The following is a 26894-nucleotide window of genomic DNA, read 5'->3' as shown; positions in this document are numbered from 1 at the left end:
CAACAACTCTCCAGGTTCACTGCCAGACTCCTTCCCTCTCCCTGAGCTCTTCGTTACCTCTGATTCCCCCATGCCTTTGCACTGCTTCTGAGAGGTGCAGGAAATACATTTCTGTATTGTAGTTTAAATGAGTTACTCAAAGTTCTGTATTAATATATTTAGCAAGGAATCTATTTGTCAAAAAACATTTCCTGATTTTTTTTCTGTATTGTTAAAGACAAACCTGCTGGCAAGTATTTTGAAATAAATTACCGAAATAATTGAAACTGGTGTGATTATATTGTGTTACTTTGATGAATAAAATATGCAGAATTTTGCAGAATTTTAAAATATTATGTGCAGAATTTTCAATTTTTTTGGCACAGAATTCCCCCTGTAGTAAATAATGTTAAGCACTTAAATTAGGAATTTTGCCAGATTAAATTGGCATCTTTTTTCAGTTCTTTTGTACCTATGAATTATGGCATTCTTTAATTACATGAGCACATACTATTTTTTCCACAGGACCCCACCTCATTCAGTGTATGGATAGTTATTCAATATTTCATTACATTCCACATGGGGCCACAATCTTTATTTAATATACAACATCTAATCCCTGCATTGAATACAAAATTAATAATTTCCTCATGGCTTTTTCATAATGCTCTCATTATAGTATCTGAAGGCTTCACAGCCGTTAATATATGTATCTTCACAACACCCATGTGAAAATGGGTGGTATTATTCACCTTACCCTCTGCACCCTCCATTTTATACCTGGGGAACTGAGACAAGAGATATTAAGGCCAAAATGATCCACTAATTTTGAATGCCCAAGTAGAAACACCTAGGGCCTGATTTTTCAAAATACTTAGCACTTTTGTAGCACTTTATATTTTCAAAGCACACCTCCACCTGACTTCAGTTACAGCTGTGAATGCTCAGCACTTCTATAAATCTGGTCCAAGAATATAATCCACAAAGGGGATTTTGGCCCAGTGTTGAAATGACTGGCCCAATGGCTATTTTTATTTTTTTCATAAGTAAAAGACCCACCTCAGAATACCCAGTATCCTGGTGGTTAGGACACTCCCAGTTCCAAATCAGGCAGAGTGGGGATATGAAAACTGCCCTAACTGCTAGACTATTGGACTTATACTCACCCACCTGATCTGGTCATTTTTGGCTGTCTTTTCTGTAAGAACCAAGCTTGTAGGCATTCTCTGAAAATGCCTGCTGGAATAGGGCAAGATAGGTGGGAATCCCTAGATTGAGAATCCCATCAGGGTTTAGGCATGAGCTAGGTCACCAAGCAGCTCAGCAGCATCAGGATTTAAGTGATTTTGCATATGGCCGCCAGTGGGAATTTAGGTGCCATGGGGACTTTCTTAGGAGTAACGTAGGCACCTACAGGGTGAGACAGCAGGTGAATGGGGGTTTTGAGGATCTCAGTGGTGCTTAGATAATAGACTCAGGTACCTAAAGTGGCAGTTATGTGCCTAAGTCCCTTTGGGGATCTAGTCCTGCATCTTTTCTATGAATGTCATTTTTATTCTGGCCTACTCTGTAAAAGGGGTATATTCATACCACTTCTCTCAAAGAAACTACCACAGACTGAAAAATGTATTTCTAGTGCAGTAGAAAAGTCACATAATGGGTCTTTGGTTTTAAGAAGTAAAAGTCATGAGAGGCCTTCAGCATATTTAACTTGGACTTCAGTGTGGCAAAACCACTCTGAAAGATGTGGACCCTTATTCATACTAGCAGCTGTTCCCTACATTCCTTCCAAACCTGCACACAGATTATTAATGCTGGGCAGGAGTAATCTGCATGAGATATAGATTAACAAACTCCTGAACATGGGCTCTGTCAATGGACCCCTGGCTGTATCCCAGGATATCTCCTTTGAGGCTTTGACAGTTTTGGGAACAATAGAGAGAAGCACACAAGTTGTACCCATACTCTTCCTCACAGGCATGTATGATCAGACATGAATCTACAGAATGCACACACCAAAGGCTAACTTTGTCTCCTTGCTCTTACTAATCTTACATCTCCTGAAACCTGGGGCAGCATACTAAAAACTCAGAATGAGGAATCAAATACAGCAGGCAAATACCTCACGTAAAACCAAATCCAAAGCACCTAGAAATCAATGGAAATTTTCCAGTGACTTCAAACTGTCTTAGGATAGGGCCCTTAAAACCCAAATCATACCATATTCAATAAATTATACTACAAGGTTACTCTATAACATTACTATGAATTCATTTAATAGATCATGTAAAATACTTTCTTTACACTTTTAAGTTGACAAATACCTATGCCATGTATCTTCTTTCGATGGTACTTTATTTATTTATTTATTTATTTAGATAGATAGATAGATAGATAGATAGGTAGGTAGATAGATAGATAGATAGATAGATAGAACCAGTGTTCCATTACAAAGCTGTTAACTGCACTATGTATGTAATATTCTGTAATGCTATTTTATTTTTGTACTTAGTATAATCTCATGATAGAAGCACGTTAGTATTAATTGGTAGGTCGTGTATAAAAAAAGATAGCAATTATATTCTTCACTATTCTGTTAGTAATTCATGTTGCTAAAGGTAGAAGACTCTGAGTATATTTAACTGTATTAAAATCCACAACATACTATAAGTACTTTTTCATTTTATGAATTAGGAAGTAAAGTGGAATGAATGTCAACTTCAATTATTATAATTAAAGTGTTTCCTGTAAAAACAAGCTTATAATGCTATAGCATATTTACAATTATAACAAAATATTATTCTGAGGTGAATGCTCAGTTTCCTATTTTGAAAGGAGGTGTATTAAACAGTGCTGTTTTACAAGTTTAACCCTTTAGTGCATTTTGCGGGAATACAAATGCAGGAGGAAGGGGAGAGCATTTAAAAATATGTACAAGAAATACTGTGGTTAATATTGTTTATATTAATAATTACATCAAATTATAAAATGACATGTTTATGTTGATCAGGATCAGTAAAATACATTTCAACATAGGTGATTATAACTACACTGAGGTATTAATGAAAGCAAACTCTATTGCTTTTAAAATCTCTATAATGCCATTTACTTTAAAGGAAACATTTTGAAGGTCCAGGTTTTTTGTATTCTGTTCTATTCTACATAGATTCTTATTCTGTCATAGTATCTGAGCATCTTCCAGGGGTGCATTCAGCAACCTGACTAACACCACTCACTCATTCGACATTCACAGTTTCTATTGAATATTTTTAGAGTATAATTTCTAACCTTGCTGTTGTACAGAAATACAGAGCTGTGATCACTGGAACTTTTAGTGTTCCACAGGGAAATTATAGGTAATCAGCAAAATCAACTTCCACTGAAGTTGATGGATGCTTAAACCTCTCAGAATCTGGCCATTAAATACAAAGGAATATATAAGCACTTTTAAAAGCAATATTCCTTTTCTGCACACGTCTATTTATTTACCATCTGTCAGGAAACAACCATAGCCAGCAAATTAATATGTGATTTGGTAAATGACATTTGCTTTTCCCTGAATCCACGGATAAATTAAAATTGTGTTGCTGGATTCACAGTAATGGTCCTTACTGCTCATTGTGTACATATAGAGTACGGACATGTATACTAGAACTATGGTACATCAAGAGACTGTGATAGATTATCCACTACTGCATATAAAAAACGATAACTATATTGTTTCTTAAAACACAATTAGACTGAAAATTCAGAAAATACTTCATTTGGAAGTGAAGTGGCTAAATTCATACTTGGAGTAACTCCAGGAAGGTGAATGCAGTTACTTCTGGGATTAACTTGTCCCAAGATTTTTTTTTTTAAATCATTTGTTTATCTGAGTGTACAGTTCCAACCCATCCATCCCAAAGCAATGTTCTCAGAGACAAAGATGTGTTTCTGTGCTGCTCAAATTCAGTTCTGTTTGTACTCTTCTCTGTCATTTAATGAAAAGAGACATTCAGATTTTCTTAGCTTTGTGTATTATGCATTAGGTTCTCCACTTCATCCCATTATAATGACATTAAAACTGGCAAAACTGTGGAGAATAAGGTTCTATATATTTTAAAGCTGATATACATATTGAATTGAAACATAGAGAATAAGTGGTTTATATGAAGGGGTATAGCAGACCTTGTTAATTATAAAGTAAAATTACTATGCCATGGGAGCAATACATGTAATTTGGTTAAGAAAAATATTATGTAATTACCAGTGAAAAGGATGAATGTTGAAATGGTATGAAAAGAAGCTTTTTGGATATGTTTTTTACCCTCTACTATTCAGCTGACAGTGGGGAGGGAGTGGCCAATTAGCTTTCTGGCATTATTGGGAAACAAATGGAGGGAAGTGGTGGGAACAGAGGATGCAGCTCCTAAAAGGATCCACAGTTTTTCAGACTAATTTTTAAAGACCAAAGAGCTTTATAGTGTATTCATGGTGGCAATTTTCAGGAATTGCTTTCCAAAACTGAGGTTCAGCTTTAAGAAAAAATTTAATCATAGGCACCTTAGAGGATATTCTACAGAACAACTATTGGAGGCATTGAATTTTCCAGACAATTGTTTTAATGAAGCATTACTGAATTTATGTAATAAAAAGGGTTGCATTACACACAGGAATATTCAAGGGCAGGTGTCCTACACAACTCTGTGTGTGAAGCATAAAAATAAAGCCACAGTTCAACAACAGGTCTTAGGCATTGCAACAATCAGTCTCACAGCACCTAATCTTTAGGCACCTAGAAAATCACAGGGACAACACAGCAATCCATGAAGCCTAGGCTCCCTATACAATGAATGAGAGAGATTAGTATGTGATCCAACACACTAGGCAGGGAAATGCCTAAGATAGTCAATGGGAGATGCTGAGGACAGTGGTGTGTCTAAGCCCTGCCTCTCTCATAGAGATTGGTGCCTAAGTCCAGGCAGCAGGGAGGCTCCTATTTCTGCTTAGTAATCCATGAATGGGAACCTGTCCCTGGAAGTCAGGTAGCTGAGGCACTTAAATAATTTCTAACAGGAATGAGTTAGTCACCTACCTCGTTCCACACAAAATATGTGGAGGTGAAGGAGGCTGCAACCACCTTATAACTTTTAGCTCAATAGATAAATATTTAAATAGTCATAGGGCCAAAGAACGAGAGAGAGAATGAGTCTATTAGTCCAGTGGCTAGGGTGTCCACCTGGGAGGTGGGAGACCCAGGAGCCAGTCCCTCTGATCCAGTGACTCTTTAAGTATTTTTCCAAAGCGGAACAGCTTTAACAGAAGAGATTGAGGAAGCAAAATATCCCATAGCTCAATAGTTAAAGCAATCACCTGAAAGGCAGAGGACCCCTGATTATATCCTTTCTCCCCCTGTGGCAGAGGGGTAGAATTAAACTGGGGTGTCTCACACCCAAAGTGAGTGCTCTACCCACTGAGCTACAAGTTAGCAGAGGGGTAAGAGCCCCATCTCCTGTGCCTCCTCCAGACAGATTTTGAATGGGAGCTGATTCAGTAGGCAGCCTCTGAACACACCTACCAGAGCAAGCTCTGCATGTGACTTGGGTGGCTGAATACCTATCTTCCCTTGGTTCATAGCTCACTCTAGGGCTTAGGTGGAAGATAGGCATCTGGACAGCTAGCGGGCAACAGAAGTGCATATACCCAGAGGCTGAAACTTAGGCACTAAGGGAATTTTTGCACTGGCAATGTAGGCATCAGGTGTGTTTAGGTGACTAAAGGATTCAGTGGGAATTTTGTGAATTGCAAATAACCAATAACTGGAGTAAATCTTTGGTTTAGGCACCTAAGTACCTTTGTGTATTGGTGCCAAAGTGCCTGATTTAAAGCCTATTGAAAACTCCCATTAATTTAAATGGGTGTTGGATCAGGCCCATACTGGATAAGGATTGTCCAAGGTAAGTTGGTTCAGTGATTATGTGAGATGTTGTCAAGGCTGTATCCCCACTTTGAACTTTAGGGTACAAATGTAGGGGCCTGCATGAAAACTCTAAGCTTATCTACCAGCTTAGCTCTGGTCCGCTGCCACCATCTTAAGAATTCCCTCCCTGGGAAGCCTTGAGAAACCTTTCACCAATTCCCTGGCGAATACAGATCCAAACTGCTTGGATCTTAAACAAGGAGAATTTGACCCTTCCCCCCTCCTTCCTTTCACCAACTCCTGGTGAATACAGATCCAAACCCCCTTTGGATCTTAAAACAAGGAGAAATTGACCCTTCCCCCCTCCTTCCTTTCACCAACTCCTGGTGAATACAGATCCAAACCCCCTTTGGATCTTAAAACAAGGAGAAATTGACCCTTCCCCCCTCCTTCCTTTCACCAACTCCTGGTGAATACAGATCCAAACCCCCTTTGGATCTTAAAACAAGGAGAAATCAATCAGGTTTTTAAAAAGAAGGCTTTTAATTAAAGCAAAAGGTAAAAATCATCTCTGCAAAATCAGTATGGAAAATAACTTTACAGGGTAATCAAACTTAAAGAGCTCAGAGGAATCCCCTCTGTCTTAGGTTCAAAGTATAGTAAACAAGATAAGCACTCTGGTAAAAGGTACATTTACAAGTTGAGAAAACAAAGTAAATCTAAGACGCCTTGCCTGGCTTTTACTTACAATTTTGAAATAAGAGAGACTTGTTTAGAAAGATGGGGAGAACCGGGATTGATGTCTGGTCCCTCTCAGTCCCAAGAGCGAACAACCCCTCAAACAAAGGACACACACAAAAGCCTTTCCCCCCCCAAGATTTGAAAGTATCCTGTCCCCTTATTGGTCCCTGGGGTCAGGTGTCAGCCAGGTTACCCGAGCTTCTTAACCCTTTACAGGTAAAAGGATTTGGAGTCTCTGGCTAGGAGGGATCTCAGCACTGTACACAGGAGAGCTGTCACCCTTCCCTTTATAGTTATGACAGATGTAGAGCAAGAAAATTGGAAATTCTTATGCTGCAGGGACATATCTATACACAGTTGACTTTTGGACTCTTCCACAGTCAGGAGCATGGCATATCTACTTCTGCAAGAAGGAGAGGCAGCTGCCACAGATTCTCCTGGAGACTCTTTCAGTTGTTAATACTGTAGTTCTGTATTGTTTATGTCAGAGTCACTATCTGGCCTGTTTTAAGGCAAAGATGTACCATTAGTCTGAACTATTTATGCACCTACTGAGTGTTCTACAGTGGCTGAGAAGAACCCAATGGCTTCTGAGAGGTGGCTGTTGGCATGGGGGTAGATGCTTTGAAGTGGTTTTCTGTTTTTTAAGGGTTGTGGGCAGTGGTGTAGAGTGTCTTTTTGTTTTGTTTTTGTTCATTTTGGGGTATATGTTTACTGTTCTTACTGAGGATGTAATATTAGTCTTGTATTCCGAGTTTATACCTTATAAACATGAATATATGAAGAGAAATTTAAGGCAGACAACTACTTTATTGTACAGGCAATATTAATTTTGTTTTCATTTGGCAGCAGTTGGTAATGTGCCTCCTCCTATCAAGTAACCCAGGAATGCCTGTAATTTTACCCCTTGGGGCTGCTTCCAAAAGCAGAGCATTGATCTAATATGTTTTGGGTGGATTTGACAAAACTAGTCTCTCATTTTACAACTTGTTAGCTCTATTTATAGCATGAAATGGAACTTGGGTGATAAGGTGCAACCAGGAGGAAAATGTGGTTCCCATGTTTGTAAATTGCTTTGGACAGAGCTGTTTGGGCATTTATGCAGCTTTGCTTCAAATTAAAGAGCTGTCTTCTTCAGTTAGAGATTATATCATTCATTGAACAAACAAATCATAGTATTTACAAATCATATTTAGAAGAATCGAAGCATCAAATATTTAAGAGCAACAAACAATTCTATCAATTTACAAGTAGGTATGTTTCTCTACAAGTCATTAAAAAAGATAGATTTTGTATATTGACATGCTGTGTGATTTTGCATAGCATAAGTTCGTCTTATCAGTCTGACTTAAAAAAACAGAAAATGGCTCTTTGTATCATAGAATGTAGTAGGAAATAATTAAGAGTTGTATTGGTAACCTGTAGCTGGTGTGCCTTTTGGGCCTGCAAATTTTCAGAAAACTTGACAGTGGTGACAAAGATGATGGGTCCATGATAATTATATCATTGCACTGTAAAGACCTAATTTCCTAGTTGCAGGGGGAGCTCACAACAATAAGAGTAGCTGTTTTAAATGTCAAGTTACAAAGTGAGTCTTGGAGTACATCTTGGAGATAAGAAAAAATCTTACTTCACGGAATGTCAACAACATATGCGAGGGCTTAGCTGCAGCTGTTCCAGGAGAAAACCAGAATTTCTATCTTCCTTCACACTAGAAGCAGACTCATTGCAGAATTTACTGTAGGGATGGAAGACTACACTTTCACTTTAGCAGGAGAGTGCTTTTAAAGCTTAGGTATTTTAGTGGAAAGGGTCGAGTTTGTATTTGTGGCTGCCCAAGTATTGTTCATAAGGGCATTAAACAAGGCAGGAAAGCCATCACTTCATTAAGAGTTTCCTCATGCAGAAAAAGGAGAAGTTTCCCAAAAGACATGACTTAGGCAGTATGGTTTAAGTAGTTTATTTATATTTCTGCATTGATATGCAGATCTTCTTGTAACTATTCTCTGAATCCTCCCCAATTTTCAACATCCTTGTGAAGTGTGGGCACCAGAAATGCACAGGGTATTCCAGCAGAGGTCTCAGCAATTCTGGATGTAGTGGTAATACCACCAACTCAATATTCCCCTGGTTATATGTCCATTGGTTGTGGTAGCGATCCACAGGGAGCTCATGTTGAGCTGTTCCCTTGTCCTTTGTAGAGTCACTGCAGATGTACAGTAGAGTTTCACTGTCAGAAGGTTTGCTACTAACTGGTTTGGGCTTCTACCTTTTATTTACAAGATAACAATTACTGACCCAACATTTCCAGACTTTTTTAGTCACAAAAAAATCTGCATTTAACACAAAATTCAAATTACTGGAATGTCTAAAGGTATATTTATGTTGCCAGCGGTTCTACAGTTACTTTTGAATAGGAATTATATCAAAGAACTTTAATGCTCTCCTTCTGTGGGTTTCTTTATCAGTGGTAATAACGATGGTTTTATTTTTTTTTGTTTTGTTTTGAGGAGTTATCTTTGAAACATAAATAACATTTCAGAGAGGTTTCCAATAGTTACCATTAGGGTTAAGAATGTCAGTAGGTAGCTAATTAAAGCTATGAAGCTACCAAGGTCAGAAAATAGTTGTTAACTTTTTAATTAATGGTGTCTCAATAAAATTAAGGAAAGGTTTAAATGAAACATGAATTAAAATATCTTAACAGAAGTATTTTATTTTGCTGGTAGGGGCTGGGAGCCAGAACTTCTGATATTTATCCCAGAAGAAATTTAAAAAATAAATTGCAATTTTTAACCATTTGAGCATATAGACAGTTCTAGGAATTTGACATATGTCTGTGAGGCCTGCAGGTTAATCTTATATTTAATGCAATGGAGAAATGATGTAACTAAGAAAAAAAGTTAGACCTGGCTAAGGACAAAAAATGTGAATTGTAAAGGATTTCAATTATCCATAATTTAAGTTATTAGAAACAGAAAAGATTACCAAATGTGCAGATTCAAACAGATTTAGAATATAAACTTAATCTTATATCATATAATTGATTAGCAAATTTGAAAAGTGAGACTATTACTAGAATGCCATGTGCTGAACTAAAAGGGACCAAATGGAGAAATATATGGAAAAACTGGAGAAGATTTAGAGAAGACATCTTCACATACTATAGTGATAGAGACCATAAAAATACCAAGATAGACAGATGGATAGGCATATGTCTGGGATTAGGAACATAAAAAAAATTACAGAAATTGCTATATTGTGTAAAGCCAATGGTCCATCTAGTTCAGTAGCTTGTCTCTGACATCAGCCAATAACAGGTACTTTAGAAGAAGGTATAAAACCCACAATGGACGATTTTGCTATCACATGTCTATGAGGGAAGTTTCTTCCTAACCCCAGTAATAGAACAGGAGTACTTGTGGCACCTTAGAGACTAACAAATTTATTTGAGCATAAGGTTTTGTGGGCTACAGCCCACTTCTTCAGATGCAACTCTAGCCCACGAAAGCTTATGCTCAAATAAATTTGTTAGTCTCTAAGGTGCCACAAGTACTCCTGTCCTTTTTGCAGATACAGACTAACATGGCTGCTACTCTGGAACCCAGTAATAGAGTGATTTATGTTCGGAGCATAGAACTTCATATTCCTTATAAATACTTTTCTTTGCTATTGCCACTGCATTTATTATTCATATAAACGTTTGATCCTACATCAAATCTTAGTAAGCTATTTGCCTCAATGCTATCCTGTGACGGTGATTTCCACAAATTGTGGAAAAAGAGAGAAAAAAAGTTGTATCAATTTTAAATCTGTTGCTTTTTAATTTCATTAGATGTCCCCAAGTCTTTTATTATAAGAAAAGGTAAATAGGCACCCCTGACTGACTTCCATACCATTCATTATTTCATATACCTTTCTGTCATCACCTTATTTATTTCCTCTATAAAAGAAAGAGTCATACTCTTTTTAGTCTTTCATCTCTCCCTGGGTCTAATCACTTTTTATCCTACTCTAGACCTTTTCTAGAGCTGCCAGAAGATCCAGCATTGGCCCTCCTTCTGAGCACTGGCATAGGGGGCATGTCGAGAGTGTGGTTGGGAGATGGAAGCATAGCAGAACTTCTGGCTCTCAGCCACAAATGCAAGAGAACAAAGGTACTTAAACCCATCTTTTCTGCCTCATCTTCCTGCAACAATGTAGCAACAAAGAATTGGACCCCAAAATTGTAATCAACATGCCAATAATACCAGAGCAGCACTCTGACAACATAATTTCCCTTGTCCTGACCAAACAAATCTTGCATAGCTTACATATCCTTAATCCAGGTCCGCATTTCAGCATGTTCCAACCAACTTCTGCTTCGTTTCATGCATGCTCATATTGGGTCTTTCCCAGGGCCTGATTCCAGGCCAATGGAGTTCTTCCCAATTACTTCAATGGTTGCTGGATCAGGCTCCAGGTCCAAAGTGTTTTATTAGGCTGTAGACCCTTTCCACTACATTCTGTAAGAAAAACAAAATTAAAAATGAAAATGATAAAAGGAATTTTAGAACTCAGTCCAGTGGCTGTGCTTATATTCTACTTCTTGTTGTAATGGTTGCCCACAGTTAAAAATTCACAAGGATGGCTCATTACAACGTATTTTGGGTGTCATCACTGAAAGTGTCATGCAAAGCTCACATCCAGACTTGTTGAATGATGCAGAGATTACTGCAATTGCCTATAAAATGGCATCCATGAACATCAATGAAATTATCTTACCCGGGACCTTGGATAAAAACACCCGATCCTCAATTGCAGTAATTGAATGTACCTCTGTAGTCAATGGGACAGATTCACCATTGCCCTGCATGTGTGTAGACATTTACACGAGTGCAAAGTGGGTGTAAAACTATCATTCCGATTTTATTGATTTTTTTTTCATGAAAGCGTAAATTTGGGATGCCTGATTCATCTTCTCTATACCATTCTTTAGTTGTTTATAACTCTTCTGTGCCTCTTCTTTTTCACCTTCTCTCAAACCTAAGCAACAGATTTAGGTGCATAATCCAAGACATCCACTGTATGGAACCATTCCACCATCCAAGAGGCTGAAGTCCAGAAAAAGCTTTGCCTCTGAAAATCCATTACCTCTAAAATACCAGTAGAAGGCTACAGAGTAACAAAATAGCAGGGAATGCCAGTGGTCTTGGAGAACCTATTTCCTTCAGAATAACACCCCACAGGTGCTGACCTCAAACACAAACACTAGTGTATTCTAAACTGAGAGAGAAGTGAGGTAGCAAAGATTTGTGACAATATGAGCAAGTGGATGCTGAGGAACTACCACAAATGTGAATGTGGAAAGCCTACACAAATATTTAAACACTGCCTGAAGCAGTGCATCCGTCAATATTCTGTACTCCCGAGGAACTATTTCAGATAAGTGACGACACCAGGTCCTGGTTATTATTTAGAGCAGGGGTCAGCAACGTTCGGCATGCGGCTCGCCAGGGTAAGCACTCTGGCGGGCCGGGCCAGTTTATTTACCTGCTGATGTGGCAGGTTCGGCCGATCGCGGCCTCCACTAGCCGCGGTTCGCCGTCCCGGGCCAATGGGGGCAGCGAGAAGCGGCGCGGGCGAGCGATGTGCTGGCCGCGGCTTCTCGCCGCCCCCATTGGCCCGGGACGGCGAACCGCGGCCAGTGGGAGCCGCGATCGGCCGAACCTGCCGCATCAGCAGGTAAATAAACTGGCCCGGCCCGCCAGGGTGCTTACCCTGGTGAGCCGCGTGCCGAACGTTGCCGACCCCTGATTTAGAGCAACAAGCTACAATGATGATCTAAGTACAGTAGAAGTAAGAAAAGAAGGTGGCAGATGTCAGGGAGTGTAATGAGAGAAGGATTGCTGATGGAGAAATAAGACAGAGAGAGAAATTTAATGGGGTAACAGGTATACGACAAAAGTAAGGGGCCAGAGAGATAAGAATAGGAGGAGCAAATGTAGCAGAGAGAAAGAGATAGAGAAACAGAAAAGGGCAAGAGACTAGAACTGGTTGACAAACATTAACATTTGTTCCCTTTTCTCACTGGGAAATTTTGAAATACCATATTTTTCAACCAATTCTGGAAGAGGCAATGCAACATGGGACAGAGAAACAAAATGGACAACAGAAAAAGGTCAAATATGGAAGAGAGAATAAGACAAAAGGAGATACTGCTTTGCAAATAAAAGGGAAGAAGACACCAATGAGAAATAATAATACTTAATAATTTAATAAATTAAGGACTGAGATTTAATGAGATTACACCAAAAAATGGCATAGAAATTGGTAGAATGGATTAGAGATGTAGGGAGAGAAACAGAAGAAGGGAAAAGGTAAGAAAAGACTAACTACTTATACGTTACTGAATTATATTAGATATCATCTGTTTATACGTCTATATTTTATTGCATTTTCCCAGCAGATGTATCCTGGGATAGATCATCTTCAACAGAGCTATGACAATTTACACAAGTTGAGGATCTTCCCTAGATGTCTACATTGGAGGAAAAGGGATAGGATGGGTATTATGAATACTTACTTTGTATTGATGGTAAACTGGAACAAACAAAGAAAAAAAACAACTTAAGATTCACTCACTCACAAATACTCATCCCCCTAGATGGAAGCTTAGTGTTTCCTCTTCAGATCCACCATTTATTTGAAGAACTATCTCTTGAAGAAAACAATATTGTGGGTCTCAGCACAAGCAGTCAAACACAATTACTCATGTATGTGAAGAAGATAGCTGTAGTTTAAAAATCCCAATCTTCCTCTTTAAATGAACCACTGACATTTGGAGAGGTCCCTAGCTGAAAAATCAAGTCCATTCCCTCCAGCAGTCCCACCCGGATCTATGCATAATCTTGGAGAACTGTAAAGATTGAGGACAACCTATTTCATATGGGGGCAAACCCTGCTTCCACCAGCAATGGAACAATCAGGGAGCAATCTCAGCATGCAGAATTTCATAGTGCTTTCCTCTTCTTTACCCCCTTCCATGAGATCGCCAAGTGGAGGTGGTGATCAGACTCAGAATTTAGCCTACAGTGTGTATTATATAACACTCCTGTCCAGTCTATTTGTTTTTATGCATTCTGATACTGAAACAAACTTTCTCTTCTTTCTTATGAACTATTTCTTTTTTTTTAAATGAGATTGTTTCTGTAAATATTGTTTAAAATATTTTCAATTCCACAATGACAAAAGTTAATTTTTCGCTTTTACACAATGCTGTGCTTGTATGTGTTTAAGTGTACATACAGTGGTGTATGAAGTGATGCTATTTTTTAAAGCATAACATACTGTATTAGCTAAGAAACAACAAGTTAGAATAGGAATAACACAGTGCTACATTATTCTAGGGTGACTCTGACCTTTCATTTTATCTCTCCTGAATACATTTATCTCACACTAAAAATCCACTGCCATTTATTATAAAAGCACTAGTTAATTACATGATATATCATGAAATATATAATCAGGGCAAAATAAACAGCTATTGAAAAGTAGCCAAATGAAGGCAAGACTGTTCATTCTTGTAAAGGATATTAAATTATGAAATAATTAAATAACAAAAGAAAAAAAGATTGGCTGAGGATCATACAGAAAGAGTTTTACTGGCTTGCAAGAGACTGCCAATCTGTATGTAAATGTATGCATATTTGGATTTATTCACTAAAATTCTGGCAAGAACAGACATAAGAGGCAGGATTCCTATTAGACCTGCATAACTGTCATTCCTATTGCCATGAAGGATTTTCAGGAGAGTTTAGAATTAAGACTAGTTTCTATTTCTACTGAGAGCTACTTCCGAATACATTGAAGGAGTTTCAGATAGATTTAATTCTTGTAACAGTGACAGGCAGAAACCCAGAAGAGATTGGTGGGATAAGGAAGAGCATCCTGATTTGCAGAATTTTTAAAAATACACATTCTCTTGTTTCCAGCTTTTAACATGTCTCTTATTTAATGCAAAGCATTCTAAGAGAGAGAAAGAGAGAACATTGTGGGTACATTTTATAGGACAGAGAATAGGTATTTATGTATTCCATTAAAATGTGCATTTCAAATATGTTGCATCATATATAAAAACTAAAGAAAAAGTACATTGTTTAGTAAATTAGAAAGGCTAAGGCACAAAGTGAGATTAAATTAGCTAGAGACATAAATGGTAACAAGAAAACATTCTACAAATACATTAGAAGCAAGAGGAAGACATAGGAGAAGGTAGGTCCATTACTCAGTGAGGGGGTAGAGGGGGAAACAATAACAGAAAATGTGGACATGGCTGAAATGCTCAATGACATTTTGGTTCAGTTTTCACCAAAAAGGTAAGTAGTGATTGGACATCTGACATAGTGAACACCAGTGAAAATGAGGTAGGATCCGAGGCTAAAATAGGGAAAGAACAAGTTAAAAAGTACTTAGACAAGTTAGATGTTTCCAAGTTGGCAGGGCCTGATGAAATAAATCCTAAAATACTCAAGGAGTTGACTGAGCAGATATCTGAATCATTAGCGATTATCTTTGAAAACTCATGGAAGACGGGAGAGATTCCAGAGGATTGGAAAGGGACAAATATAGTGCCAATCTATAAAAGAGGAAATAAGGACAACTCAGGAAATTACATACCAGTCATCTTAACTTCAGTACCCAGGAAGATAATGGAGCAAATAATCAAGCAATCAATTTGCAAACACCTAGAAGATAAGGTGATAAGTAACAGTTAACATGGATTTGTCAAGAACAAATTGTATCAAACCAACCTAATAGCTTTCTTTGACAGGGTAACAAGCCTTGTGGATATGGGGGAAGTAGTGGATGTGGTGATATATCTTGACTTTAGTAAGGCTTTTGATACTGTCCCGCATGACCTTCTCATAAACAAACTAGAGAAATGTAGGCTAGATGGAGCTACTATAAGGTGGGTGTATAACTGGTTGGGAAACAGTTTCCAGAGAGTATTTTTCAGTGGTTCAGAGTCAAGCTGTAAGGGCATATTGAGTGGGGTCCACAGGGATCAGTACTGGTTCTGGTTCTGTTCAATATCTTCATCAATTATTTAGATAATGGCATAGAGAGTACACGTATAGTTTGTGGACGATACCAAGGTGTACGGGATTGCAAGTGCTTTGGAGTATAGGATTAAAATTCAAAATGATCTGGACAAATTGGAGAAATGGTCTGAAGTAAATAGGATGATGACAATTCAATAAGGACAAAATACTCCACTTTGGAAGGAACGATCAATTACACATATACAAAATGGGAAATGAGTGCCTAAGAAGGGGTCCTGCAGAAAGGTATCTAGGTGTTATAGTGGATGAAAAACTAACTGTGTGTCATCAGTATAACACTGTTGCAAAAAGGGTGAACATCATTCTGGGATATATCAGCAAGAGTGTTGTCATCAAGACATGAGAAGTAAATCTTCCACTCTACTCCACGCTGAGAAGGCCTCAGATGGAGTATTGTGTCCAGTTCTGGGTGCCACCATTCAGGAAAGATATGGACAAATTGGAGAAAGGCCAGGGGAGAGCAACCAAAATGATTAAACATAGAGAAAAGTTGACATGAAATTTTTTTTATGTTTAGTCTGGAGAAGGGAAGACTGAGGGGGGACAGAATAACATTTTTAAGTACCGTATATAAAAGGAGGAGGAGTGAAAAGTTGTTCTCCTCAACTTCTGAGGATAGGACAAGAAGCAATGGACTTTAATTGCAACAAGGGAGGTTTAGGTTGGACATTAGGAAAAAACTTACTATCGGAGTAGTTAAGCACTGTAATAAATTTCCTGGGGAGGCTGTGGAATCTCTGTCATTGGAGGCTTTTAAGAACAGGTGAGACAAACAGCTGTCAGGAATGGTCTAGATAATACTTAGTCCTGCCATGAATGCAGGGGAGTGGATTAGATGACTTATTGAAGGCCCTTCCAGTCCTAAACTTCTATGACATTATGAGAACTACACACAAAAACTATCCCCTTTATCTTTCCCATGGATATTTTTTCTAGCTAATGCTAACGTAAACTCCTTTTTCTCTTTCACTGATGACAGTTCATGAGGAATATAGTAAAGGGTTGATTATTATATGTTAAATCCTTTCCAAGCAAAAAATCATCATAATTAAAAGTACTACAGCTTGGAGCCTCAGTCTAGCAAAGACCATGCTTAACTTTAAAAATGTGAGTAGTCCCATTGACTAACCATGCTCTTAAAGAGCTTTGCTAGGTTAAACTGCTTTGCTGGATCAGGACCACACAAATCATTATCTTCAAAGAGAGAAGGATCAGACCCTTAGTGATGAAAAAATAAAACATAAGACTAATTTTCAATTTAAATAAAAGGCTTCAGACCTGAATTCTTCTGGATGGAGTAGGTTAAGACTGTAAAATGGAAAGAATCCTCTTGACTACAATGGGATTTGTGTCAGGCAAATAATTCTTTAGGACTTTAGGGGAGATTTTCAAAGGCACAAATGACAGCTAGATGCCCAACTCCCATTGTGGTGGCTTGTCTGTATTAGAAAAATTTATCATAACATAGAAATGGCCATACAGGATCAGAGCAATTGTCCATCTAGCCCAGTATCCTGTCTTCTAGCAGTGGCCAATGCCAGGTGCTTCAGAGGGAATGAACAGAGCAGGATAATTATCAAATTATGCATTCCCTGTTGTCCATTCCTAGCATCTGGCAGTCAGCGACCTAGGATCTAGGCTATGTAGGGACACCCAGAGTATGGGGTTGCATCCCTGACTATCTTGGCTAATAGACATAGATGGACTTATCGTCCGTGAATTTATCTAATTCTTTTTTTAATCCAGTTATAATTTTGGCCTTCACAACATCCCCTGGCAACGAGTTCCACTGGTTGACTGTGCATTTTATGAAGAAGTACTTTTTGTTGTTTTTTTTAAACTTCTTGCCTTTTAATTTCATTGGGTGACCCCTTATTCTTTTGCTACATGAAGTAGTAAATAACACTTCCTTATTTACTTTCTCCACACCTGTCACAGTTGTATAGACCACTATTATGTCCCCTCTCAGTCGTCTCTTTTCCAAGATGAGAAGGCCCAGTCTTTTAATCTCTCCTCATACGGAAGCTGTACCATATCCCTAAGCATTGTTGCCCTTCTCTGTACCTTTTCCAATTCTAATATATCTTTTTTGAGATGGGATGACCAGAACTCCACACAGTATTGTAGGTGTAGACATACCATTGATTTATATATTAGCATTATGATATTTTCTCTTATTATCTATTCCTTTCCTAGTGGTTCCTAACATTCTGTTCATTTTTTGACTGCTGCTGCACATTGAGTGGATGTTTTTTGGAGAACTATCCACAATGACTCCAAGATCTCTTTCTTGAGTGGTAAGAGCTAATTTAGACCCCATCATTTTGTATGCATAGTTGAGATTATACTTTGCAATGTGAATTACTTTGTATTTATCAATACTAAATTTCATCTGCTGTTTTGTTGCCCAGTCGCCCAGTTTTGTGAGATCCTTTGGTAACTCTTTGCAGTCTTCTTTGGACTTAACTGTCTTGTATAATTTTGTATCATCTGCAAATGTTGCCACCTCATGGTTTACCCCTTTTTCTGATAATTTATGATCATGTTTAAACATGGCTGAGAGCTAGAGGAGTTAAATGGGACAACGCTGACCAAAACTTTGTGGCCAACATAGACAAGTTGTGTCCAGCATACCATGACAGTTAATCATGGTTAAGCCCTCCTGAGAACTATTCAAACTCTATAAAGAACCCTTCATTTTGTGATGTAGACATATCCTTACAATTCAGTCAATATTAAACCTCTTCTTCCATAATAAGAGATGTTTATTTTGAAAGCTTAGAGTTCTATTATCAACAGTTTATTCCCTTAAACATCAGCATTTATCTTCAGATGGATGATTTGATTAACAAGACATGTCTGAATACATACTGCCGACTTGTTCAAGAGAGAGACAGCACATAAGCATGCCAGTTGGTGATTGTGGATTAATGGAATTAGAGTCCAGTTGTTAAGAAGCCAGGACAGATATTGCTCCTGCTTCTGACTCTGAAGTAAAGATGTGTGAAAAATCTCAAACTTCTGGGAAAACCAGCCAAGACTTTGGACATTCATAAATAGTCAGAAATGACAATGAGATGCCCCCCTACCATTGCAGTGACAGTGGGACACTAGCAGCCATTGGGTCTTTAAAAATCTCTCCTTTAATTACTTAGGGGCTTCTGTGGACTAGTACTATAAATTGAGTCTGAAGTGGTAGTCAAGGAACCTAGGTACCTATTTTTTACCAAGTGTGGGTGGCATGATACAAGGAGAATATTTCTCAACATACACTTATGGAGAAATCTTGTAGAATGTGATAACCATTTTTTAACCATTCTATAGCAAAAAATATCACTGCCTATTAAATTCTATAGGATTTCAGACAGTATTTTATAGAACATAATTGAATTAATCTTTGTTACATTTTATAGGAATTTTCTATAAGGGCAAAGAGGGGGTATTATTTTTAGAGTTTTGTTATTTTAGTCATTCCCCACATTTTCCATCAAACAAGTGGAAAGGCAATTGGAATTACAAAATGTTTCTATTTTTGAAAAGTGAGCATTCATTAAGGATCAGATTCCATCATGTTTACTAACATTTTATAGTACCTTACTCTGTAAATAGCTCCATTTGAAATCAATAGTCCTACTCATGGAATCATAGAAATGTAGGGTTGGAAGGGACCTTGAGAGATCAGTTAGTCCAGCCTCCTGCACTGAGACAGGACAAAGTAAACCTAGACTATCCCTGATAGGTGTTTGTCTAATCTGTTGTAAAGCAACACCTTCTCCCTTTTTTCTCTGCCTGTCCTACCTGAACATACTATACCCCTCTATACTAATATTTCAGTCATGAGATTTATCCCGCCAAATCAGTGATTCCAATTAAGTCATAATTTAGCTTATATACTAATACTTTCCCGTTCTTCCTGTCTATTCCCCCGACTGCTTGCATTAGCATATAGACATATAAGATATTGAGCAGATTCCCCCACTTAGATCCCTCTTGTTGGTCCTGTGACCTACCCCAACATTGAGTCCTCTGTTAAGGTCATCTTTTTTTTTAATACATACCTTTGGTCACCTGCCTGCTTTGCACCTAGTTTAAAGCCCTCCTCACTAGGTTGGTGAGCTAGTGTGTGAATAAGCTCTACTCCTTGGTAATGTGCCCCCCATCTCTTCCCAGCAGTCCTATGGTTCAGGAAGCCAAAGTCCTCCCATCGACTCTATCTTTGCAGCCATGTATTAAGTAGGAGGATAGATGAGAACACCACCTACCCCCTGACCCCTTTACCCTCACTCCTAGAGCCCTGTAGTGAATGCTGATCTGCTCAGGATCATACGTGGCAGTGTGATGAGTGCCCACATGGATGAACAGCATGGGTCAGTGGTCAGAAGTCTGGATGATGCTCAGCAACCTTTTTGGTAATGTCTCAGCTGCAGACTCCAGGCAGGCAGCATGATTCTAAAGATGTCATGTCAGATTGCCAGATGGATGCCTCCATCCAGCTCAGAAGGATGCCTCCATCCAGCTCAGAAGGGAGTCCTGAACCACCACTACCCTTCATCTCCTCCTCTTGTCTGTGGTGGCCATGAGTCTCCCAGCCTTGGGGGCAGGTGGGTCCGCCTTTTCAGCCATTGGGGTCTGCTCCTCCCCTCATGCAGTAAGGTACTACTCAACATGAGTAAGGGGAAAAATTTGGCCCTTAAGTAACAGAGTTTTGCTTTTTCTATTGCTTCCATAAATGTTGAGAAAAATTCTATTTACTTTCACCTCCTCTCAACCCTCCCACCCCAAGAAAAAAAACCCTCCAATTAAAAACAATATATTCCACATATCTTAAAGAAGAAAATGATGCAGCTAGTGCACCACCTCTTGCCAGTGGCTTTAAATTGCTTTCTTGCTGATTCTGCTTGGTGGTCCCTTGCATATCACTCTGAGCTCGATTGTGTTTTCCCTTCCTGTCCAGAATATAGCTTTGGCCATAGGGGTGCTGCCTCAAAAGTAGAGCAGTATGCTAAGATCTCCATGTAAAAAGTTGCATACCAGGAGCTATTGCCAGTACTCAAAAACAAGCTGTATTGGTCATACCCAGGAACTATGCTACATATTCTCAAGTGTCGTCTAATGGCACCTTATCTATTAACTAACTATTTACATACATAGTGAGAGACATCTCTCACAAACCAGTCCTGTAACACAGGAATTATATGAAAGACACAACTCCTTTCCTGCTCTCCCATTTGATTGAAGCAATTGATGGAAATTTGTGATTGGTCCATATACTTCCTCACTCCTGCCCAGCTGTACCACCACTCCATTGGATTGGGAAAAAGGCAAAACAAAGGCTCCACCCACTTCCTGTCACTTCCTGTCACTTCCTGTCTACGCCATACATCCTGCTTGGCTGTGGGATGAGGGGAGGAAGTATCATGTGCCTCCCCCCAGTCAGGGGATGCTAAGAAGTGATGTAAAAGGATCTTCTTGCCTCTTACTACATGACCACATACCTTGGATCTTGACTGAGCCCTCTGCCTCTAACTTCCAGATGGAAGGAAACATGTGAAACCCTACTGAGATTTATCCATTAATTGTTTTCTCCTTGTTCTTCTTTGCTTATTTTCTGCCATTTTCATGATGTTTGCATCAGGTTGAAAATTAAGAAGCACAGGTTCCTGCCAACATCCTCAAAACTCCTTTCCAAAAGAATAAGAAAAATAAAATGTCTCATTTTCATTATAATGCTAAAGAAAAAAGAAAAAAAGAAAACTGCAGCTACAGCAAAAACAGTAATTTCTTTACCCCTGCCACCAATTTTGATATTTGTTTTCAAATATCTCTGAATTTTGTAAGTCCTTTTTTTACCTGCTCAAATAATAAAGTAAAAGATTAATTAGAATTAGATAAATGGAGAAAGAATGGCTTGTGTCTCTTCAATGTGCCTGAAAGAGAAAGGGCGGAAATAAAACAACATTTCAAACAATCTAATCTGACAAAGCTCTTCATAAGTCACTGATCTCTCTTATTCCCTTCTATTATTTCCCTCTCCTTTCACATATTATGTAGCATGCTGTGCTTTCCACATAATACACAACACATTTAAGCATCTTTAACCATGTGTCACTCAATGCTACTCCCCAATTTTGTTTTGTTTTGTTTTGTTTGGGGTTGGATTGGACATTAGTAACCCCTCCCCCACAGTCTTTTATTTTCCTTTTAATGTGTAAGGGACCAGGGCATACCAGTCACAGCTGGGTTGGGTTCTGCACATCTGGGATGGTATTCACTGAGCAGGAGTCAGAGGTATCAAATAAGCCACATTCAGTAAGGAAGATTTTGGGTCAGAGTCAGGCCAAGATTGGAAATCAGAGGTCAGATGTAGTGCCAGGAGACAGGAGGCAAGAGTCAGGATCAGAGTCAGACCGAGACCAGAGATCAGGGGACAAGGCAAAGTCTGGAGTCACAGCAGGCCAAAGTCTGTGTAGTTGTCTAGACAACCTCCTGGGGCAACCCCTGGGGTTAAATATGGCACTTGACCAATCAGAAGGCCTCAGAGTACTGTCACTCTGGCCCACTTGGGTGGTAATTCCTGCAGCACCTATTCTCTACAGTGCTCCCTGGATGTAGATCTGTGTGGCACTGTAGGAACATCAGCCATCCCAGGCTCTGCAGACCTATGTTCTACCCCACGGACTCTTACATAAGGATCTGAGAGTGAAATGTAAACATTTTTCATAGTTTTAGCTCATTGGAAGCTGTACTATTTCCCTTCTGCTTACCCAGGGACTACATTAAAGGTACATTGTCCAGTTAAAACTAACGGCCCACATTGTTTCCTACATAACAGAACCTTGAAAGAATACAAACCAAGCAGATCACCAGCAGAGTCACTGCCTCTGTGGCTTCAATCCTTCTCTGCCCCTGGAAACAACAATACCCCTCCACAGGTATTGGGATCTACAGCTCAGTATTGGTGGGTGAGTGGGTGGGTGAGAAGTTGCATAGGAATAAGACAGGCAAGGCTTAGTTAGGATTCATGTTAGTGCTCTCCCTCCATGCTGCGGAATTCCCAATTCAGGATGTTCCTGGGAAGTATATGGTGAGGAAGGACTGGCAGCATGAGGCCATTGATGTGTACCACCAGAACTCTGGAAAAGGCCTGGCAGAGCCAGAGGGAAATGTGAAGAAATTGCTGATAGCCCTAGCCAGATCTCTGGGGATCCACAAGCATGAGGGGGCTGAATACTCTTTGTTCTGGAAGGATTAAAAGCATGCCCTCCACTCCTGCGAGAAGAACCTCTGAGTTTCTGCTCCTTCACACAGGATTTCTTAAACAAAACACTAAAAATACTTTAGGTGATAAAATAGAGAGAATCTCAGCAAGCTAAGGCTGGCCTGTGTAGTGCATTTATTTTCACGATCAGATGCCATGTCTGGATTCATCTCCAGTGTAGCAGTGAGCTGCATGTACAGTATTTGGATGATTTGATCAAGTTAATAAGTATGGCTTCCACACACACTTATGGTTGTATCTGTATTGGGCTTTAGCCTTTTATCGAGTAGGTGAAAAGGAAGGAACATGTCAACTAGGCTAGAATATGGAGAACGGAGTGTGGTATTAAGAATATTGATTGGATATCAGATCACGCCAATTTAGTGCTCACAGACTGAAGGAATACGTGCATGCTGATAGGGCCACATGGAATTTACCGCTACCTGTAGTAAAATGCTTGTTATAATCTGGTATTGAAAGACTCTGTGGCCATGTGCATTTTCCAGATGGATTCTCAGTATGTCCAGCTGGGCTTGGTGCCACTAACTGTCTCTGATGAAGCCCTGCATTTGTCTCTAAATAAGCAGTGACAGCAGGAGAGATATAGTTTACAGGAAAGAACATATTAACTGTTTGTTGACTAATATGTGCATAGAATATATTAGAAGAAACTATGAACTTTTAGAAATTAATAAAATGGCACAAATCATGATTTTCAAGAATGGATGCCTAAACTTAGTTACTTCATGTGATCCATAACATTTAGTTAAGCATGCTCCACTGCTGAAAGGTACAAGGTACCAGAGTAAGCCAGGATGACAAAAAGAAAAAAAAAATAGCTGTAGCTGTAGACCATACAAATGAAAAGTCCTTGTTTTAACAGAAATATTTAGATGAGAGAAAATAAATGTCTCCTCCCTCCATCATATCTGCATCCCCTGTATATTACAAATATATACTTTATAATATACCGAACGTACCCTGGTGTCCACACCTTACACACTGTTGTAATGATCTTTGTACATAGTGTGTCTTGTAAAGTATAATCTGAAAATTCATAATTTAGTGGTCAATACTGTCATGATAAAATATCAGAGGGGTAGCCGTGTTAGTCTGAATCTGTAAAAAGCAACAGAGGGTCCTGTGGCACCTTTAAGACTAACAGAAGTATTGGGAGCATAAGCTTTCGTGGGTAAGAACCTCACTTCTTCAGATGCAAGTAATGGAAATCTCCAGAGGCAGGTATAAATCAGTGTGGAGATAACGAGGTTAGTTCAATCAGGGAGGGTGAGGTGCTCTGCTAGCAGTAGAGGTGTGAACACCAAGGGAGGAGAAACTGCTTCTGTAGTTGGATAGCCATTCACAGTCTTTGTTTAATCCTGATCTGATGGTGTCAAATTTGCAAATGAACTGGAGCTCAGCAGTTTCTCTTTGGAGTCTGGTCCTGAAGTTTTTTTGCTGTAAGATGGCTACCTTAACATCTGCTATTGTGTGGCCAGGGAGGTTAAAGTGTTCTCCTACAGGTTTTTGTATATTGCCATTCCTGATATCTGACTTGTGTCCATTTATCCTCTTGCGTAGTGACTGTCCAGTTTGGCCAATGTACATAGCAGAGGGGCATTGCTGGCACATGATGGCATATATAACATTGGTGGACGTGCAGGTGAATGAGCCGGTGATGTTGTAGCTGATCTGGTTAGGTCCTGTGATAGTGCTGCTGGTGTAGATATGTGGGCAGAGTTGGCATCGAGGTTTGTTGCATGGGTTGGTTCCTGAGTTAGAGTTGTTATGGTGCGGTGCGTGGTTGCTGGTGAGAATATGCTTAAGGTTGGCAGGTTGTCTGTGGGCGAGGACAGGCCTGCCTCCCAAGGTCTGTGAAAGTGAGGGGTCATTGTCCAGGATGGGTTGTAGATCACTGATGATGCGTTGGAGAGGTTTAAGCTGAGGGCTGTAGGTGATGGCCAGTGGAGTTCTGTTGGTTTCTTTTTTGGGCCTGTCTTGTAGCAGGAGGCTTCTGGGTACACGTCTGGCTCTGTTGATTTGTTCCTTTATTTCCTTGTGTGGGTATCGTAGTTTTGAGAATGCTTGGTGAAGATCTTGTAGGTGTTGGTCTCTGTCTGAGGGGTTGGAGCAGATGCGGTTGTACCTCAGTGCTTGGCTGTAAACGATGGATCGTGTGGTGTGTCCGGGGTGGAAGCTGGAGGCATGAAGGTAGGCATAGCGGTCGGTGGGTTTTCGGTATAGGGTGGTGTTAACGTGGCCATTGCTTATTTGTACTGTGGTGTCCAGGAAGTGGACCTCCCGTGTAGATTGGTCCAGGCTGAGGTTGATGGTGGGGTGGAAGCTGTTGAAATCATGGTGGAATTCTTCCAGGGTCTCCTTCCCATGGGTCCAGATGATGAAGATGTCATCAATGTAGCGTAGGTAGAGAAGGGGCGTGAGTGGACGAGAGCTGAGGAAGCGTTGTTCCAGGTCAGCCATAAAGATGTTGGCATATTGTGGGGCCATGCGGGTGCCCATAGCGGTGCCACTGGTCTGGAGGTATATATTGTCACCAAATTTGAAATAATTGTGCGTGAGGATAAAGTCGCAGAGCTCGGCAATAAGTTGTGCTCTTAGTTATTGCCGAGCTCTGCGACTTTATCCTCACGCACAATTATTTCAAATTTGGTGACAATATATACCTCCAGACCAGTGGCACCGCTATGGGCACCCGCATGGCCCCACAATATGCCAACATCTTTATGGCTGACCTGGAACAACGCTTCCTCAGCTCTCGTCCACTCACGCCCCTTCTCTACCTACGCTACATTGATGACATCTTCATCATCTGGACCCATGGGAAGGAGACCCTGGAAGAATTCCACCATGATTTCAACAGCTTCCACCCCACCATCAACCTCAGCCTGGACCAATCTACACGGGAGGTCCACTTCCTGGACACCACAGTACAAATAAGCAATGGCCACGTTAACACCACCCTATACCGAAAACCCACCGACCGCTATGCCTACCTTCATGCCTCCAGCTTCCACCCCGGACACACCACACGATCCATCGTTTACAGCCAAGCACTGAGGTACAACCGCATCTGCTCCAACCCCTCAGACAGAGACCAACACCTACAAGATCTTCACCAAGCATTCTCAAAACTACGATACCCACACAAGGAAATAAAGGAACAAATCAACAGAGCCAGACGTGTACCCAGAAGCCTCCTGCTACAAGACAGGCCCAAAAAAGAAACCAACAGAACTCCACTGGCCATCACCTACAGCCCTCAGCTTAAACCTCTCCAACGCATCATCAGTGATCTACAACCCATCCTGGACAATGACCCCTCACTTTCACAGACCTTGGGAGGCAGGCCTGTCCTCGCCCACAGACAACCTGCCAACCTTAAGCATATTCTCACCAGCAACCACGCACCGCACCATAACAACTCTAACTCAGGAACCAACCCATGCAACAAACCTCGATGCCAACTCTGCCCACATATCTACACCAGCAGCACTATCACAGGACCTAACCAGATCAGCTACAACATCACCGGCTCATTCACCTGCACGTCCACCAATGTTATATATGCCATCATGTGCCAGCAATGCCCCTCTGCTATGTACATTGGCCAAACTGGACAGTCACTACGCAAGAGGATAAATGGACACAAGTCAGATATCAGGAATGGCAATATACAAAAACCTGTAGGAGAACACTTTAACCTCCCTGGCCACACAATAGCAGATGTTAAGGTAGCCATCTTACAGCAAAAAAACTTCAGGACCAGACTCCAAAGAGAAACTGCTGAGCTCCAGTTCATTTGCAAATTTGACACCATCAGATCAGGATTAAACAAAGACTGTGAATGGCTATCCAACTACAGAAGCAGTTTCTCCTCCCTTGGTGTTCA

This window comes from Emys orbicularis, chromosome 1 (genome assembly GCF_028017835.1).
Source record: "Emys orbicularis isolate rEmyOrb1 chromosome 1, rEmyOrb1.hap1, whole genome shotgun sequence".
NCBI lineage: Eukaryota > Metazoa > Chordata > Testudines > Emydidae > Emys > Emys orbicularis.
This window is presented reverse-complemented; position numbering follows the sequence as displayed.